This window comes from Syngnathus typhle, linkage group LG1 (genome assembly GCF_033458585.1).
Source record: "Syngnathus typhle isolate RoL2023-S1 ecotype Sweden linkage group LG1, RoL_Styp_1.0, whole genome shotgun sequence".
Lineage (NCBI taxonomy): Eukaryota > Metazoa > Chordata > Actinopteri > Syngnathiformes > Syngnathidae > Syngnathus > Syngnathus typhle.
In genome coordinates, this window is record NC_083738.1 from 26276481 (window position 1) to 26296967 (window position 20487).

At 43.6% G+C, this 20487-nt stretch overlaps 2 protein-coding genes across 9 annotated transcripts in view; one reads left to right on the forward strand and one right to left on the reverse strand.

Moving 5' to 3' along the window:
• The window catches only part of arl2 (ADP-ribosylation factor-like 2), a 150664-nt gene that overhangs the window by 23092 nt on the left and 107085 nt on the right, over positions 1-20487 (forward strand). The gene's annotated exons all lie outside the window — the stretch shown is intronic.
• LOC133159615 (tudor domain-containing protein 5-like) overlaps positions 1-20487 on the reverse strand; it is a 121025-nt gene that overhangs the window by 8277 nt on the left and 92261 nt on the right. The window contains exon 1 of one of the 7 annotated variants that reach the window (XM_061286835.1): positions 860-957. The exons of the other annotated variants lie outside the window; for them this stretch is intronic. The gene's annotated coding sequence lies outside the window, so the exon portion shown is untranslated. Of the gene's footprint in view, positions 1-859; positions 958-20487 lie in introns of those variants that run through there. 7 annotated transcript variants of the gene reach the window in all.

The window sequence follows — 20487 nt, forward strand, 5'->3', positions numbered from 1 at the left end:
CAAGTTCAATCATCAGTGGGCCTCGCGACGTGTGTCCACTCTGACAGCAGATATATTTTTTGGACTGTATAACGTGAACATGTTCATTGCTTTTCATACCAATGGAGACTTTTTTGATGTCAGAAGTTCTCAGACTTTCTACACCAAGTTTCACAAAGTCCCACTAATTACTGTCATTAAACACGAAATAAATAAAACAATTCCTTGGCAAGACCCCATCCCCACTTTGGAATCTTTTGCCTAGCAACCTGAACATTTTCTTCATCATATGCTGTGATGTCATTTATTGTGTAAAGTTGTAACTATATCACGTTGTTGTCTATTTGGTTTTATTTTACTTTGCTGTCAAAATGGAAATAATTTCGATTTCTTTGTGCGTCTTGGCATGTGAAGAGATTGACAATAAAGCAGACTTCGACTTTGAAAATAGAAAAATTGAATAAAAAAATCTGAATTCATTAATTAAAAAGGAGACGTGTTCATCCCCCCCAAAAAAAGCACATTTAACATAATTATATAAAATAATTTACGTCACTAAAAGCCACTGTAACATCATAGTCGCTTTGAACTTTAACATGTAACCGAATTTGTTAAATAAAAATTGGAAATCAATAAATAAATAATAAAAATAAATAATAAATAAAAATGTTGATGATCACAGTTTACAGCCAGCGGACAACCCCAAATTCATCATCTAACCAAAGTCAAACAATTTGATGTTTACGATATTCCAAACAAAGTTTCTTAAACTTTATATAAAAATTTCTCCATGGAGAAAACCAAAAGGTAACCTCTAAGATTAGCATCTTGAACGAGCCCCTAATCAAAAAGGATTGGCGAGATTCTTCTGTTTTCTCACCTTGCCTGCTGTTTGCGCCTTGACAAAAAAAAAAAAATCCCTTTATGGGTTTCTTATCGTCTATCTAAGCGCTCCTCCGTTGCAGCGTTGAAATCACGAAGATGGAAAATGTGGGCGGAGTGAGAATCGGCAGCGCCGCCCGGGTGGACATATTTCACGTTTCACGTCATTACTTTTTACGACACTCGAGGAAACGACTCGTTCTCCACAAATCACATCTGCTCTTTCGCCATGCGGAAACTCATTAGAAAAAGAGGTCGACTAACAGCGGGAGATATATTTATTGTAGATTTCATCTCACATGAGCCAAATGACTGCTGTAATCCACTTTGAAAAAGTTCAAAAATAAGATCTTTTGAGTTTTTGTTCCGACACGATCCCCGCCCTTTTGATGTCAAAAAACCAACATGTCATTTATTTTGGCGTCATTTTGGGAAATTTGTAATATAAAACAAAAGGCAACTTTATTTATAAAGCACAACTCAGTGTGCCTCACCAAACCTCAAAGCGTTTACAAACAAAAAAAGCTGTAGACATTCAAAGGCAAAGAGAATAAAGGTAGCTTTTTCAAAATCCCTAAAAGAACACATTTAAATCAGAGGTGTCAAACTTATTTTTAGATTTGGCTTCCCTCAGATGGTTGTTATGACAGTGAAACCAAAAAAAAAATCGTCTTATCATATTGCACACAAAAAAATAATAGATTGCTAGCTTTGAAATCGGATGTCAAGGATAGAAGTTTGTTAATTATTGTTCGTTACTGTAAAAATGATAAAAACAAATCTTTTGGTATGAATTTTAGTGAGGCTCATGGAAGTTGCACGATTTGCTTTCAGGGGGCCACAATAAATGACGTGGTGGGCCAGATCTGGCCCCCGGTCCTTGACTTTGACACCTGTGATTTAAATGCATTTGCAAACTCAATATTTCCAGACATTTAAAAGCAAAATAAAGAAAATGAACTTTTTTTTTTTTTTTTAAATGACCATATAGTGAAAAAAAATAAAAAAAACATTCATACTTGAAGCTGACTTGTGACGTGCGCGCAGCATAACAGCTAACTGCTGCTTCACCTTGTTCGCTTTGGAAAGTTCCAAGTGGAAAGCAAACGATCGAATCTCAAACGATCTGACGCAGGAATAACCGAAAAAAAAAAAATCAACAAAGAGCGCCGTAAAGAGACGAACGCATTCCAAATGTCTTCGGAACGTCACTTTGATGACGCTGGTCTGGCACAAAGCTGCTTGTTTGTTCCACTCAGAGACAACACGAGGCCCTCACAGTCTGGGACACTGAATATTTGATGTGCTATCACAGTGACTGTCACATTCAATACCACATTTATTTGAGGTAAAAATAGCAGGGGGAGTTTTGGGACTGTCACAAAATGTTCCAAGACAGGATTTTTTTTTTTTGGGGGTAGGATTTTGCAGAGAAGACGTTTTAATTTTCAACAAAGCAGCACCTGCTCGCATGATGCCGTTCCATGGCGCGTCAATCCATATTGTTTCCATGGCGATGTGGCACTATCGATCCTCATGCTGGGGGAGTTTGTAACAAGAGAAAAATATGAAGGACTACTGTGTTAGTGGTGGTTGTTTTTCAGTGTGTGCCTTAAGTGCTATAAAAAAAAAAGCAGAACAAGCTTTGCAGCTTTTGAGAAAAAAAAATGTACGTGACATTTACAAGATAATGAAACTCCCCCACAATATTGACTCAACGCAGTGTTGTATAGTTACGAGCGTATCTTTGGAGTTTTCATTTAAAATGGCTACTTTCTTTTTGCGAAATGTCACAAAAGCGGCCCAATATCTAATTGCTTGGCCCTTAAGTTAACAAATGAGCAATAGAGCAGGCCATTTTTGCCCTTTCACTACCACCGATGACGTCATAACAACAATAGCAATGCTCAAAATGTCATGTGTCCCTAATGCATTTTAAATGAGTCATTACCTTTTAACAGCTAATGAGAGAATTCTGGATTACATAGTGGCAGCCTATATTATTTACAGCATTGTTCAATCAGAAATGGTTTATTGTTTCCTAAATTTCTTTTTGACCCATATTTAAAAAAAAAAAAAAAAAAGTACTTTTGTTCTGCCACATTTTGGAGATATTTTTATTCTTTGTTTTTAAGTTTGACCGACAAAAGCTTGCGCAACACAGATTTTGGCAATTGAAATTCATAGTTATGATGTTTCAGATTTTTTTTTTCTGAACCTAACCCTAATAATGAGATATTATTGTATTATGTATTTCTTATTAAATCAGTACTATTATTTTTATGAAGACTTAATGTGTTAGAAAAAAACGTCAGATTCGGAACCAGTGCGAAAAAAACCCAATAATTTTTTACTTGCATCTCTAATTTATTTTTTAAATTGTTGACTACAGAGAGCACCAACATTGCCTGACACTTTCTGTCATTTTAATCAGTCCCCAAATTATCCTGTATTTTTATTCATCTATCTATGTCAGCAACATGGAATGACAGGCAGCGCAATTCAAAGATCTTCCACTAGATGGCAGAAGATACATTAAACAAAACAGCCCCCATTTACTTAGCAAATACATTTGAGCGTACTTTTTTTTTTTTAGTATATACTCGTTGTCAGATGGTAAATAAGTGCCTTGGCTCAATATCGCCAAGTTTATTTCAACAACAAAGCTTGTCATGTAAGATTGAAAGATGCTTGGCTTACTGCGCAAATGTACTTTAGTAGCTTGCGTTTAGTTCAGGAGGGAAGAAAAAAAAAAAGCCGCATTTGATGAACTTTTGTACATTTTCTGAACTCGAAAGTGCATTAGTGTCAATACGGTGAATGCACTTTTATTTGTACGGCGAGCAAGGAAAACAGGCACATAATGAAAAGCGCCGGTGATGAAAGGCCACTAAAGGAGGCCATTTTGTGCTGTCCACTTCACATGTTCAAGAGACACAGCAATTCTATAATTATGGACTGAATGAGATGTGCCTGAAAGGAAATGGATCATGTTGCTTTGTGACAGAGGGAGCAAAGTGGGTAGCCGAGGAGGAGAAATGGGGCTTTCGGATGTGTGTGTGTGTGGGGGGGGGGCAAGTAGCCGAGGTAAGATGCAGGAGGGAAGGTCGCAACAACACAGATGAAAGAGTGCTGGGAAATTGAAAAAGACTCAAAAAGGACTAGATGAGAGCGGTAGAGGGTTACGAGGAGAGCACAAGGGAAGTAAAAAAACAAAACAAAACAAAAAAACACTTCCCCAGTGAGACAGAAAAGAAACAAAGAGCTTGAGCGGGGCGGGAGGAGAAAATGAGGCGAGGGCAGATGTGGAGTCAATCATCATCTCCCGGGTGCTGGACATGTGAGGGGAGATGGAGAGAGTGTCATTGTACCCTGCTTATCATTATCATCACCGCCACAATCGTAATCAGGGTAATTCTACTGTGGCGAGATGGAAAAGGCGGCTGGCGGGAAAACAGGGCGAGACGAGAGAGCGTCAGCTTCGAGGCCATCGCTAAAATAGACATAATAGACGAGACAGATGTTGTTGACTCTCACACATGAGAAATAAAGTTGTTGCGTTGTTACTTTTCTTGTTTCCGATGCGGTCGCAGCACATCAAATAAAAGCTTAGTTGCCTTCTAACTTTTAAATACTTTCACCTATTGATGTTCTTTTTAGGACTAAGCTCATGACAAAAACTAAGTCTCTTCGCATCATGCAGTAAGCCCAGTTAGCCACATTAGCTTGCTAGCATTGGCAACAGCCTTTCGGTTAGCGATTTGTTGCTAATGTGCTAATGATTGTTGCTCCTGCTAAATACGGTAGCAGGGTGTTGAATTTGTGTCAAATGACGCCAGCTTTTCACGTATCTTGCTAATGTTATGTTGCTAATTTTCATTTTAGTGCCACTTGATGATGTCATTATGCTGGCTATTTGTTGGACAGCATAATACAAACAAACAATCAATCAATGTGCTTCACATAATTACCGTAATTTTCGGATTATAAGTCGCACCGGAGTGAGTATAAGTCGCACCAGCCGTAAAATGCCCAAAAAAGTGAAAAAAACCCCCATATATATATGTATATAAGTCGCTCCTGAGTATAAGTCGCCCCCCCACCCAAACTATGAAAAAAAACCGCGATTTATAGTCCGAAAATTACGGTAAAGCAATACAATATCCCAATAAATGCGGTTATGATTTTTTTTGAGCCAGGCACAAAATCACTCCAAACATCGCAGAAAGAGAAAACAATTGAGGGCACTGACAAACAATTCCAATCCAATATTACGCAAGAGAATCAAATATAACTTTCTGAGAAAAAACGACAAGTAGAACAGAAACTTTTAACAGAGACTTTTGTGTTCCAACGCCTTTCATATGCCTTCCGAGGAGCAAAACACGGGCACGCTGATGAGAATGCCGCTACGATTTGGATGAGGGATGGTGGTGAGGTGATGCGAGTCAAATTGCAGAAGATAAGGGGGCAATAAGAGAAAAGAGCCTATTAAAGGAGAAGCATGACGACGGAAGACAAAACGGAAGGAAGGAGACGAGAGAGAGCGAGAGAGAGAGGGAGGGATGAATAGACGCACGGACGAACACAAAGGAGATGCGCCGGAGAGAGTTTGGAAGTTGGTGGGGAGGAAGAAAGCAGGTGTGAGATTCATGGAGAGCACTTATCCCAGAATATATATAACTGCATGGCAGGAAATGAGATGGATGCAGAAGAGTGAGGATGGAAATAAAACTGCCAGGGTGGAATGAGTCTTGCCGGGAGAGGCAAAGTTTGGTGGTAATGGTGATGGATGCGGAGGGGAGGGGTGGACGGGGGACCGGGCCGGCTGACGGATGGCGGCCTCCGTCGCGCCCGGCCGTCTAATCGCCTTCATCAAGACTTCGCTCTGACGTGACTCGGTCTAATTGCGGGCCCTTGAGAGCAACATGCTACTTTGACTCTAATGAGACGATCATCAGGGTCGCTAGGAGGCGTCTGAAATTTCGCTTTGAAAATCTGCATTTCGAGAGTGGATACGAAATATGCGAACGTCGGTAAGACCCCGATAAAGCCGATGCTAACCGCTCTTACTCAACGCTAACATACATGACAACTACACCGAACCATCACTAGAAATCCTACCATAAAGTTCCGTCTTTCACCTCACTTGTGGAATAGATTTTGAAATTCTGATATGGGTCTATAAATAAAATAATAAATAAATAAATAAAATATAAAAATATAAAAAAAGGAAAAATATAAAAATATAAAATTATTAAAATATAAAATTATTAAAATATTAAAATATTAAAATATTAAAACAAATAAATAAATCATTTAGGTCCTGGAAATAAACAAACAAATAAATAAATAATTTAGGTCCTGGATACATAAAGGAAATACTGCCCTGCCTTGCCATAAAATATCGAAAAAATATCTTTGCATAGCAACACATCAAAACCGTAATCTCTGCGCGGAGCTCAGATGGATTACTGCGATGCACTTTGGAGTCAGCCAGCCTTCTCTCAAACGTCAACTAAGTCACACAAGCACACCCAGTCTGCCCCTTAATCGCTATTGTTTGTATTGTCACATCCTATCCGAGCTCTTTGGATGCTGATTGGTTTCTGTTTCCTGCTTTCTTCCCCACGGGAACTTCAAGTGCTGTGGAGAGTCAGGGAGACATAATGGAATAGTAATTGAATAAAGCTGAGAAAGACGATAAGTACGAGGCGTGAACACCCCCAAAATAGGAAGCAAATGAAAGGTGAGCTCGCCGCGGCACGAGCGCCGGCGGGTGAGGCGTTTACAGATGGCGGGATGTTGGAGGCGTCCCAAACAACACAGCTGGGAGCCGGCAAAAGGGGGGGCAGGTGACGGGGAGTGTGGAGAACACTGCGCAGACAAACATCTCTGATCAAGAGATGGCAGCAGGAATTCAAAAGAATGTGAAAAGCAATTAGGAGGTGGTGAAACGAGATCGCGAGATGACAAAATGAACGCGGCGAGCCGCTGCTGGTCGGCGCCGGCAGTTCGGGCTGCGGCTCGGCTCTGCGTTCACGCTGATGATAATGAACGCGTGGCTGAACATCACAGCACAGGCGGATAGAAAAACAACACCGACGGCAGCCAGGTGCAGAATACCTCTCTGAGGGCTTTGGATCATCCCTCGGAGTCCTGATCCACTTTACCGACCTTATTCTTGATACCGAGACGTTCTGGACAATTGCTCAAGCAAAATGGGTCAGATGAGAAGTATACGACGGACGTTGGTGTTAATTTGGGATTCTAAAATGTACCATTGTTAGCTAGCTAATCAGTATCAACAAGTTACGTAGCTAGCAGGAAAAGCTCCAATTTGATCTTCCGCCTTGCCTCGGCATCATGCACATGTCCAGAAAATATTTTAGAAAGAAGCGCTAGCTTAATCAGTGTTTATTTTGTGTGATTGAGCGTTAGCTATACGAGCTGGCTAGCATTTAATTACTTTTCCTTGAGATATTTACGTAATCTCTTCTGCCATGTTAACAAACGTTATGAATCTATGGCACTATTCTTCTAGCAATACTTGCTAGCGCTAGCAAGAAGCGCCAGCTTAATCATTTAGCGTTAGCTATTACTTTTCCTTGTTGAGATATATACCTAATCTCTTCTGTCATTTTAACAAACGTTATGAATCTATGACCCGATTCTTCTAGCGATACCTGTTGCTAACGCTACGCCAACAAAGCTATTGCGCTAGTCCTCATACCAACAACTGTTCAGTTGCGCTAAATGTACTGAAACATTGAACAGCTAAGCATCACAAATTTACAGGTCACATTAAATCCACCTGCAACGCTTGTCATACAATTTCAGTTCATTTGGAATTTCACCCTTAATCCCGATATCCACACATTTGTGTGCCTCACTACGTGACCTTTTTCGACAGGCGGCAGCCCCATTTTTGCGTACACGGGAGAAGCGAAAGCTCCAACGTGACATTTCGGGCAAGATGAGGCTTTTGTGAGAAGATTGAGAGATCTGCCGAGAAGGCGGCGGACGAGGAGAGAAGCGAGCGACGCCGGTGGAGTGTCGGCTGAAATTGGAAGTCAAGTATCGGCGGTCATTTTGGACATCACACAATCGAGTGGAGACGCACACTCGCACAACATCATTACGCGGACGCCCCGTTGCTTTCTCTCGCCTCGTTCTAGACAGGAAGTGCGTTGAAGCGCAGCTAGCGGTCTCAAAAGCTTCGCAGCTCAAACCTGTTTCATCCTCTTACACTATTAGGGAAAAGTATTGGGCTTGACATCTACAAGAAGTCAACATGAAAGAAAAGAAGCACATCTATGGGAATTTTAAAACCTTCATCAAAAGGTTCCCAAAACTGACCGTGTCATATCCTAATTGGTCACTTAAATGTCAGTCGCTCAACTTAATTGAATATGGACATTTTTTGTTGTGGCCAATACTTTGGAGGTTCTTGCAAGCACAAATCCTCGAAATGCCCCCCCCCCCCCCCCACACCAAATAAAAAAGGGGAGGTGGAAGCTTGATAATGCAGTTAGCTTCCCTCCTTCCACTGAGCCGCTTTGGCGTCCTTTTCAAGCTCCCAGAGGCAGAAGACAGCAGAGCGGGAGAAAATGACAGCACGAGGGTGCAAGCGCCTTTCAAACCTTGCACCTGCACGCACATGTGTGTGTGTGTGTGTGTGTGTGGGTGGCACAGGTTCAGGAATAGAAAGACATCCATGCAGAGACGCAGACAGGAGAGGGAGTCAGATAATGAGAACCAGGGGGAGGTGATGCTGGCTCGGGGAGAGGAAGATGATGGAGACCCGAAATAGACATGCAAAGTGCAAGGTGTTGAGTCAGATGAAGGAAAAGATGGCAGGCAAAGAAAGATGGAGGGACGGGGAAAAAGAGCGAGGGAAAAGGTAATGTGTGAAACGAAAGAGGATGTGGAGAAGTGGGGGGAAAAAGAAGGCAGGCAAAATTTAAACATGGCAAAGAAATCACAATCTCGCTCTATCTATCTATCTATCTATCTATCTATCTATCTATCTATCTATCTATCTATCTATCTATCTATCTATCTATCTATCTATCTATCTATCTATCTATCTATCTATCTATCTATCTATCTATCTATCTATCTATCTATCTATCTATCTATCTATCTATCTATCTATCTATCTATCTATCTATCTATCTATCTATCTATCTATCTATCTATCTATCTATCTATCTATCTATCTATCTATCTATCTATCTATCTATCTATCTATCTATCTATCTATCTATCTATCTATCTATCTATCTATCTATCTATCTATCTATCTATCTATCTATCTATCTATCTATCTATCTATCTATCTATCTATCTATCTATCTATCTGGGAGATGTGTACTGTATACACACATCTATCTATCTATCTATCTATCTATCTATCTATCTATCTATCTATCTATCTATCTATCTATCTATCTATCTATCTATCTATCTATCTATCTATCTATCTATCTATCTATCTATCTATCTATCTATCTATCTATCTATCTATCTATCTATCTATCTATCTATCTATCTATCTATCTATCTATCTATCTATCTATCTATCTATCTATCTATCTATCTATCTATCTATCTATCTATCTATCTATCTATCTATCTATCTATCTATCTATCTATCTATCTATCTATCTATCTATCTATCTATCTATCTATCTATCTATCTATCTATCTATCTATCTATCTATCTATCTATCTATCTATCTATCTATCTATCTATCTATCTATCTATCTATCTATCTATCTATCTATCTATCTATCTATCTATCTATCTATCTATCTATCTATCTATCTATCTATCAATTATCTATTTATTTATCACACACATTCACACAGTCACATTTTTTTTGGAAGTATTTGTGTGAACATGATGTAAAGAACTCACAGGCCCACCTGGACTCCTTAAGAAAGAAAAAAAACACACACACACACACACACACAAACTTCTTTGGTAGCAAGCATGCATAGGAGCACTTGAAACTGATTAGCTTGGGAAGGGAGGCCCATTACAGATGATGAGACACACTCAATTAAACAGGATCGAGCTCGAGTGCACCCTCGGGTGCCGTGCTAAACCGGAAAACCACCGGGGAAATATTTGCCACGTTTCGACCGAGTAGCCGGATACATCTTGGTGTTTGTATGTGTGTAGCAAATGCAACCCCCCCCGCCCCCTTGGGGGACAAGCAAAGGCGATGCTCATGTTGATGACGCCCTCTGATAAGTGTGATAAATGCTGCAACACGTCCGTGTCAGAGCAGAGGGTGATAATGTGCAATCAAGAGGAGGGAGCCTCTGGACGTGGAGAGGAGGAGGAGGAGGAGGAGGGGGGGGGGGGTATTTATTGTAAATGAAAAGTGAAGGCTGATAACAAATTCACGCTATTAGTCAAAAGACGAACAGGAGGAAGGCTCGAAGCACCGCTGAGCCTCAATTACATATTTGTCGTCTTCCCGTGCAGCTCTCGCGTGTTGACTCTCCGTTAATCCGTGCAAGTGTGCCTAATGAAATGACCGCTAACCTTCGAGAAGACGTCAACAGGTATAGACAAGACGTGGTGTCAGAGAACGAAAGAACAGTCGAGAACTAATGAGGGTGACAAAAAAAAGATTAAAAATAGACTTAAGTGTGCGATTGTGTGTGTGTGCTATATACGACCTCGCCCCCTCCCAACGTAACATAAAAAAAAAAATCCCATCTGCTCATCACAGCGAGGAGAGACGAGGAGTTCGAAGGCACAATAGCACAGCTGCATAAATAATGCAGCCTGTGTGAAACTACTCACACAGGCAGCAAGCTTAAAAGTGCGCACACACACACACACACATGCACACACACGCACACAATGCTGATGTCACTTCTAAGTCAAAATTTAAGATGCGGCAAACTAGATGAGGATCAGCTTGGTCACAGGATGAACTGGCCCCAAAGCAAGTGGATTGTCATGTGGTGTCAAATTGCAGATAATTGGGTCAACTGCAGTTTGGACTTGTAATAACACCAATCGCCACTAGATGGCAGACAGAAAATCAGAAAAAATAATTAAAAAATCAAATAATAAAATAATAAATTAGAAATAATAATCATAAAGAAAATAGAAAACTGTTTTGTGGCATTAGAATATTATGCAGGACAAATATAAAACCTCAATAATATTCAGTATTGAAGTTGTCCAATCAGTGGCCCACCAAAATATTTCCAACTCGTAGAAAGTATGACGCCATGCACCTTTCGAGCGCCTCGTTGTTACGACGCGGTGCTATCGTTCAAATTCGTCATAGCCGTTATTGTCGCTCTTCGGTTTGATTACTCATCCGATCTTGTATTTTTGTTGAGTCAGCAACTTTCCAACCTCTGGAACTCACCTCCATTATTTTTCATTGACAAATCAAATGAAGGCCAAAAGGCCTCGTTAGTAACGTCTAAAAGAGGATGTCATCTTATATATATATATAAAAAGGAGTAGTCAGTGACTCTAACACAAAAAGGCACGCTGGATGTTTTTAATTGAATCCATGGCTTTGATTTGCCGATACGCCGTCTCTATCAGCGTGTAGGAGCTCAATCTCGCCCGCTGATTGCCTGAGCTCTCCACATAAAAGAAGCCGGGATGTTTCATTAAGACGCCGATAATTCCGCCAGATACACTTTAGAAATCAGCGTGCATTCAAAGCGAGGCAAAAAATAGCACGGAGACAGAGCGCGCGAAAGCACGCTCGGCGGGAAGCGAGCCGAGGGAAGCGACTCAAACAAAGCCCGCGTGACCGCAGAGGGACTCCGATTACGCGGCACGAAGAAACAGGTGATCTCGAACGGCTCTCGAGAATCCCAGTTTGAGTCAGCGCATTCAAAAACACTAAATTGCGTCAAAAAAAAATAATCTCCATTGTCTCCCCGGACCGCCTCCGACGTGCTCCCGTTACCGTCTGTTTCATCATCATTTCATCGTTGACGTCGTAACAAGCAGCGTATCCATCTGGATTATCTTGTCGCCTTTCTGGCGATGAAGCCTACGAAATGAGGCTCGCTCTGATTTGTATCATCGTGCGCAAAAAAAAAGATACTTTTACATTTTATGAGACTGATGATGATCAAAAATGATGGCTGGGTTAAAAGTCACCGCACTTCACGACTTCCAAATGATTCACATCTCGTTGGTCATGCCTTTATAGTTTGTGATTGGTTGTTCTTCTTCGGACGCGGTGGTTTCTCAAATGATATACTGCAAATTCCATCCTGGAATGTTTTTATTTTTTCTTAATGTGTATTTTAAAAAATTTACATAAAAAATAAATTACCGTTTTTTTCCATGTATAATGCGCAAAATTTAACTAATTTATTGTCCTAAAATCTGGGATGCGTATTATACATGGGTACAACATATACATATATTTTTTATCCGGATATGATACGGAGGCCGCCATTACAGATGCGCTTTCTTCTCTTCTGTTCACTTCAAACACGCTCCAGACGAACACAATGCTCTCATATCAGACGCTTGCTCGATCACCTGCTCGTTTGCTGTCACAATGTACCCTACAAAAATCCGAAACATTTCTTTGCTATTGAGTTTGCTAGCGCATGCGCAGTGATACTGACCGGCAGAATAACATCCGGTAGTTCCCAAAGATGATCATTTTTCTGAAATAATTTTACGTTTACGGACTTAAGTAAGAGTCAAAATTTGGGTGCGTATTATACATGGGTACAGCCTTTTTCCAGCATCGACATGCCTTTTTTAGGGTGTGTATTATACATGGGGGCCCATTATACATGGAAAAAAACGGTAACCAATTTTTTACGACGTTCAATTATAAAACATAGAAAGTAGTGTTTAAAAAATGAAAATACAAAATCTATGTGCTGACCACTAGAATACGGTGCTGCCCTAAATAGAAATCACATGATAAAATTGTCATACATGATATAACAACAGCTCAAAACAACAGCCGCCGCGAGCACTGTGTTTTGTGGCTGGCACATTGACAAAAATAAAAAATAAAAAAACACTGCATTGAAGCCTGAGTGGAAGTCAAGAGCTAGCCTACGTTGCACTAGTGGAGGTGCAAATAGAGTCAAACACACTTGTTCAATGAAGTGCGTGTGCGTGTGCTTGTTTATATGTGTTAGAAAAGACCATTGAAAACAATCACAACCAACAACACAATACATGTTATTGTACATGTATTGTTATTGTAATACATGTACACAATACTCTGTGTGTGTGTGTGCTTGCACACAGGGCGTTGTGATGCGAAGTGCAGTGGTGTTGGAGTAGTAGTGCTCGTAGTTAGTGCAAGTTGAAATGCTTCTTCCTGCTTGCTACCTTCTGCTTTCAGCCACTGCCGCCGGCTAGCCCCCTGTTTCCAGGGGCGAAAAGAGGAGCCGAGTGCGTAAGTCTCCTCAGCCGGTACATAGCCTCCCCAACGTCAAGACTTCTGCATGCCTCCTCGTGGCCACACATGGTAACTGGGTGCCTCACGGCTCCAGGCTAAATTGCAGGGGATCGATCGGGGGAGCAACAGTGGGCCCCTAGGTGTGACGTACAGGCCCACCGGCGCGTGGATGTCCTGGCGCCCGCTAACCACTGTCCCAGCTATGGGGGAAATAGCACCCCCGCTGCCTTGTGGGTATCGTCAGGAACGAAAAGGCTAAGGGAGCAAACCCCGACAGGAAAGCCGGCCTGGACTCCGTTAGGCAGACTCATGCTTTAAAAGAAAAAGGCATTGTTCTGGCAACTCCTGCAGCCAACCTGATGCCAAACGTATCGGTTCACCGTTCCTTTGGGTGACAACAGGAAGGCCGAGAGGGAAGCCCTGATGCCTGGGAAACTCAAGGCTTCCAAAAAACTTGCCCAGGCTTCTTGCGCACTGGAGAGGAAACTTCAGCTCCACTAACCAGTGGAGACAAAACACGGGAGGTTAGCAGTTACCGGTTATAAGCCCTTTCATATTGGCGTAGAGTGAGGGTGCCAGGGGCTACCTCCGACGGTGGGAGAGATGTTCGGTCTCATTGGACAGCTACCGCCCGCCTCAAGCTGGGCAGCCCCCAGCCAATAAGGTGCTTTCCCGCCACAGCCTGCCTGCTCCATTGGGTGCTTGGAGCTCAGGGATTTATCCTAACAAGTGGGCTGTAAATTCATGCACCAAGCAACAAAAGGAAATTACCGAAGATTCCAGCACTACGCCTGGGGTGCTGGAATGTCAGGACTATGACACCCGGGCTCAGCGACAACCTACAACAAATTAGTGATGTCCGTAAAACTGCAGTTATCAACAACGAACTCCTGAAGCTCAGAATTGACATCTCGACCCTCCAGGAAACACGACTCCATGGATCTGGCTCACTCAAGGAAAAGGACTATACCTTCTTTTGGCGGGGGAAGCCCCCTGAGGAAACCAGGGAACACGGAGTAGGGTTCGCTGTCAGGAACACACTCCTGGGAGCAGTGGTACCACCCACAGGTGGCTCTGAGAGAATCCTGGTTCTCTGCCTCAATACATCTATGGGACCTGTCCACCTAGTGAGTGTGTACGCTCCAACACTTAGCTCCCCCCAGGAAATAAAAGAAAGGTTTTATGATGAACTCGAAGCGACTCTTAAAAACATTCCCAGCCGTGAACAGCTCTACCTACTTGGTGACTTTAACGCTAGAGTCGGAGCCGATTGTGACTCCTGGCCATCCTGCTTGGGACACCATGGCATCGGTAAGCTGAATGAAAATGGGCAGAGACTTCTGGAGTTCTGCACATATCACCACCTCTGCATCACCAACACATACTTCCAGACCAAACCCATTCGCAAAGTCTCTTGGAGACATCCACGCTCAGGTCACTGGCACCAGTTAGACCTGATCATAACACGCACTTCTGATCTCGGAGGCATCCTTCAAACACGCAGTCTCCACAGTGCAGTCTGCGACACAGACCACTCCCTTGTGCTCTGTAGAGTCAAGCTACAGGCAAAAAAACTACACAGATCCAAATCAAAGGGAGCCCCACGCATCGACAGCAGCAAAACAACCGACCCAACCAAAGCTACAGCCTTCCTCTGTGCCTTAGAAGTCTCCCTCCACGGCCCACCCCAGTCCAGCTCCGCTCAGCGGTACTGGGATGGCTTGAGGGATGCCATACACAGCACTGCCCTGTCGGTCTTTGGCAAAAAGCAGGGAAAACCAAATGACTGGTTCAATGCCAATTTAACAACATTGGCACCAATTCTTGAAGAAAAACGCGTCGCACTCACAAATTACAAGCGCACTCCAAACACCAAAACTCTACAGACCCTCCGATCTTCTAGGGGGAAACTCCAACAAGCCGCTAGACGCTGTGCCAATAACTATTGGCTACAGCTCTGCAGCAACATTCAAGTAGCTGCTGACACAGGCAACATCAGACTCATGTTCGATGGCATCAAAAAGGCACTTGGACCATCACCCCGCAAAATTGTCCCTTTGAAATCAGCTTCGGGAGAAACCATCGCTGAACGCTCTAAACAGCTGGACCGCTGGGTGGAACACTACTCAGAGCTCTATGCCAAGGACAACAGTGTCTCTGATGCAGCCCTCAGGCATGTAGGGCACCTACCTGTTATGGAAGAGCTCGACATGGAACCAACAACTGAGGAGCTAAGCAAAGCAATTAACAGCCTGCCCAGCGGAAAAGCTCCAGGCTCCGATGGGATAACAGCCGAAGTCCTCAAGTGTGGGAAGCCTGCTCTTCTGCATAGACTGCACAAGCTTTTATGCCTGTGCTGGAAAGAAGGCTCTGTCCCACAGGACATGAGAAATGCTAACATCGTCACCTTGTACAAAAACAAGGGAGACAGGAGTGACTGTAACAACTACCGTGGCATCTCCCTACTCAGCATTACCGGTAAGCTCTTTGCTCGAGTTGTACTAAACAGACTCCAAGTCCTCGCAGAGATGCTCTACCCAGAGTCACAGGCAGGGTTCAGAGCAGGAAGATCAACTCTGGACATGATCTTCACCCTGAGACAGCTGCAGGAGAAGTGCAGAGAACAACATAAACCTCTCTACATGGCCTTCGTTGACCTTACCAAGGCTTTTGACCTGGTGAGCAGGAGCGGCCTTTTCCAAATGGTGGAACGGATAGGTTGCCCGCCAAAACTCCTCAGCATCCTCCAGTCCTTCCACACTGACATGAAAGGTACTGTTCAGTACGATGGGTACACTTCTGAGTCCTTTAACATCCGCTGTGGTGTCAAACAGGGATGCGTTTTGGCACCCACTCTGTTTGGGATATTCTTCTCTCTCCTCCTGCGCCAAGCCTTCGGAACATCAACTGAAGGAGTTTACTTACACACCAGGACAGACGGCAAGCTATTCAACCTATCCCGACTGAGAGCAAAAACCAAGGTCAGACCACTCACCATTCGGGACATGTTGTTTGCTGATGATGCAGTATTGGCAACACACACTAGGGAACACCTGCAGACTCTTCTAGACCGGTTCAGCCAAGCATGTCAGGACTTCAATCTGACCATCAACCTAAACAAAACCAAGACAATGGGCCAGGGGACTACTGTCCCACCTTCCATCACCATCAACAACTACACACTGGAAGCTGTAAGCAGCTTTATCTATCTTGGGTCTACCATCACCTGCAATTTATCACTCGATGCCGAGGTCAGCAGCCGGATTGGGAAAGCAGCTTCTACCTTTGGAAAACTGACACCCAGAGTATGGCAGAACAGCAAGCTCACCATCCATACAAAGGTGCAAGTGTACAGGGCCTGTGTCATCAGTACACTCTTGTATGGCAGCGAAGCCTGGACTCTTTATGCACATCAAGAGAGAAGGCTAAACTCTTTCCATCTGCGTTGCCTGAGACGCATACTGGGCATCACCTGGCGGGACAGGATCACAGACAGTGCAGTCCTGGAGAGTGCACAGCTCCCCACTATGCTCTCCCTGCTGAAGCAGCGGCGTCTCCGTTGGCTGGGCCATGTCAGTCGGATGGAAGATGGTCGTATGCCAAAGGACATCTTATATGCAGAGCTAAAATCAGGCAAAAGGCAAGTAGGCCGCCCACTGCTCCGCTACAAGGATGTCTGCAAACAAGACCTCAAATCCTTCAACATCAACCCAGCCATCTGGGAAGACGTCGCCCAGGATCGTCACAAATGGCAACAGGCTCTCCAAAACGGGCTGCAGACCTACGAAATCACCCTGGCTCAACACCGAGAGACTAAAAGGAAATTGAGGAGGCAGCAAGCCACCATGCCCCCGCCACCGGGTCTGGCCCACATCTGTAACATCTGTGGCCGTGTCTGCCTCTCACGGATAGGACTCACCAGCCACAGCAGACGCTGTGCAAAGAACATCTAACCTCCAGACACAAGAAATCTATGGTCTTTCGAGACTGTGATGCCGATGATGATGATGGTCTGTTCTGAGAAGAAAGACAACAAAGAGAGGCCCGTAGTAACACACACACACACGCGCACACACAGGGGTGCTGGGAAACCATGGTAGCCTCGAATCACAATCATGGTGCTGCTTTGCCGTCGCCATGCCAACAGCGGCAGCAGCTTTCTGTGTGTATCACACAAGCAGACACCCCAGGCTGAGGGGGGGGGGGGGGGTTTGACACCTGATGAATCGACACACACACACACAGACACATGTAGCAAAAGGGTTGAGGGAGGGGGGGAATCACGCAGGTGGATGAAAAGGCATGCAGAGGCGCACACAATGCCGAGCTTTGGATGTGATCCCACACAACTCATGCACATGAATCACATGAGCATCTATGAAGTACACACACACGCACACACACATGCTGTTCGTAGGAGCGCTCAAGGAAACACGTGTCGCGCATTCATGCCGCACGCAACACAAGCATTGTCCCACAACCTTTGTTCCGCCAAGGCGCGTATTTTCCTCCAGAAAAAATCAGCAGCATCATCCGAGCGAGCTCGGCGAATACTTGTCTGCACGGCGGAAAGAAAGCGCAAAAAAAGGAGCAGCGGCGGAGATGCAGAGCGGCAAAGCAAGTAAGGAAAAGAGAGCGAGGCCCTTGACTGAGAAGAAATACGCCGCTTGACCTCAAGCGGCGCCGAGCGTGATGGGGTGAAGGGAAGCGGCCTTCCTTTTTCGAATCAGCACCCAAGGCTGCTCGCACTTGAGCGACGCTAAAGATAACTGCAGGGTCCTTGCTCCTGTCTCGAATAATAACCTTTCTGTTTTCACCCAAACTTGGTAGAGATTCGGATTTTTTTCTTTCAAAAAACAGATGACACTTCTCATGTCTTTGCTAGGGGATGAGTGTTTACAGGCAGGCACTTGCACACAAAGCCACTAGGTGGTGCTCAAGCACCTGCCCTTTTGCCCCCCCACCCAAAATAAAAGCCCTTTCATTGTTTTCCAAAGTCAATTCAGAAGTTTCCAAATGTTTTATTTTGATTAAAATATTCACTTTTCTTTTACCAAGGACTAGAGAACCAGAATATGATTTGAAGTTAACAATAGCGCCAATGTCAAAATAGTTGTCGATTAACTGCGACACCAAAAAGCTTTTATTCTGAAAGACAAAGTGCGGCGCCTAACTTTCAACCACTAAACTAACAATATCCTTGTGTGATGTGTACAACCCAACAAAAATCGTCATTTACAAACAAACGTAAAAAAAAATGCTTACAGCACATTAGAGAACAACAAAAGACTTTAGGGCCTTTTCTACACCAAACACTTCCTGACCCTTAACTGAACCAGACATAACACATACTGTTTGTATACACACGCTCACACACACTACCACAGGCGATGTGGCAGTGACCCACATAACCCGTAGGAACCGTCGGGCCGAATTCATGTCAGTGAACGCAACGCGACGTGCAACGGCGCCGAATGAGGATAAAGATGGACACGGCAAGTATCAGGCACACAAGCTAGGAAAGCGCTCATGATTACCATGAGACAAATCATATCAAAAAATAAAAAGACACAAAATAAAGCCCCAAACTAATCACAGCAGCAGATCCAAAAACTAATCATGACAGCCAATCAGAAAATGTGTTATTTGTTGTCATGCCCATCGTGATTTCTTCCCACCCCTCACAACTATGTCCAATTTCCAATCTTCACTGGCGAGATTCAAACCCAAAACCTCAGCACCTCGAGGCAGCTATCCTGACCACTAACACACCATGTCACCGACTTTTAGATCTTTCTGAGCATCTCAATTCCTCAAATCATAACGGCCAATGGACTTTCCTCCCTCAGCCACATTTCCAACCTTGTCCAACACTAGATGGCAGTATTGAGCCACACTGCGTGCAAGGTTGAAACGGGTTCCTTTTGCAATGAAGACACACAAATCAATGGCTATCATCTTTCTGGAGAGAGCGAGAGGTCAGATCCACCATTTGTCTGACAGTGCAACACAATAACGCAACAACACAACATAACAACCAGAGAGGCGGGCTAATGAAGAGATATTGCAGGGAGCGAAAGCTAGCGAGGTCCAAGTTGCCTTCAAAGGTGAATGGGGGGCGACGTCTCACAATGGTCTGCAACTATTTTGTGTTTAGGGAAGACTCCTCGGACCGAGGATATAAAAAAAAAAGAGTTTGGGCTTTATGGGGCAAGATATTAAATGACAAGAGTGGAGGCGCTTAAGTGTATGTTTGGGGAGCAAATGAGTGACAGCACAAAACAGCCATTTGGGCAGCGGGCTTGACAGGAGCTCTTTGTGCCACCATTTTGCACTTGCGAGCCGCTGTGTTGATACATGAGAGGCGCAAGTCGTTAGGAAAATTGGCTTTGCGGGCAGGTTGTAATCCTGGGAAATCTGCCAATCTACTCCCGCTCAGCTTGAACGGCAGTCAATAGAAACAACAAGTTGCCGTTTGTCTTTTGAAGCATTTCCATGTCGTTAGGCAAATCATAAAAGAAGAGAAAACACAGTGGCTTGTAGTCGTCCCTTTTGAACCGTTCCGCAGTTTGTTACGGCCACGAACGACAAACGTTTTTTGTTCTCATGATACAAATCTGAAAAATGTGGTGTGCATAAAGAATTCGGCATCCTGTTGCCTTCGTGCCAATTTGTTAGTAAATAGAGTCCATCTGTGGATTTCAGATTTTGATTTGGGGAGGCATTCGCTTCAAACTTGAGCACCATTTTGCATTGGCCTTTTACACTTACCGTTTTTTTCCATGTATAATGCGCCCCCATGTATAATACGCACCCTAAAAATGGCATGTTGATGCTGGAAAAAAGCCTGTACCCATGTATAATACGCACCCAAATTTTGACTCCTACTTAAGTCCGTAAACGTAAAATTATTTCAGAAAAAAGATCATCTTTGGGAACAACCGGATGTTATTCTGCCGGTCAGTATCACTGGGCATGCGCTAGCAAACTCGATAGCAAAGAAATGTTTCGGATTTGTGTAGGGTACATTGTGACAGCAAACGAGCATTGTGTTCGTATGGAGCGTGTTTGAAGTGAACAGCAGAGAAGAAAGCGCATCTGTAATGGCGGCTTCCGGATCATATCCGGATAAAAAAATAAAAATAAAAATAAACATTTTTCTTTTTTTTTGTACCCATGTATAATGCGCACC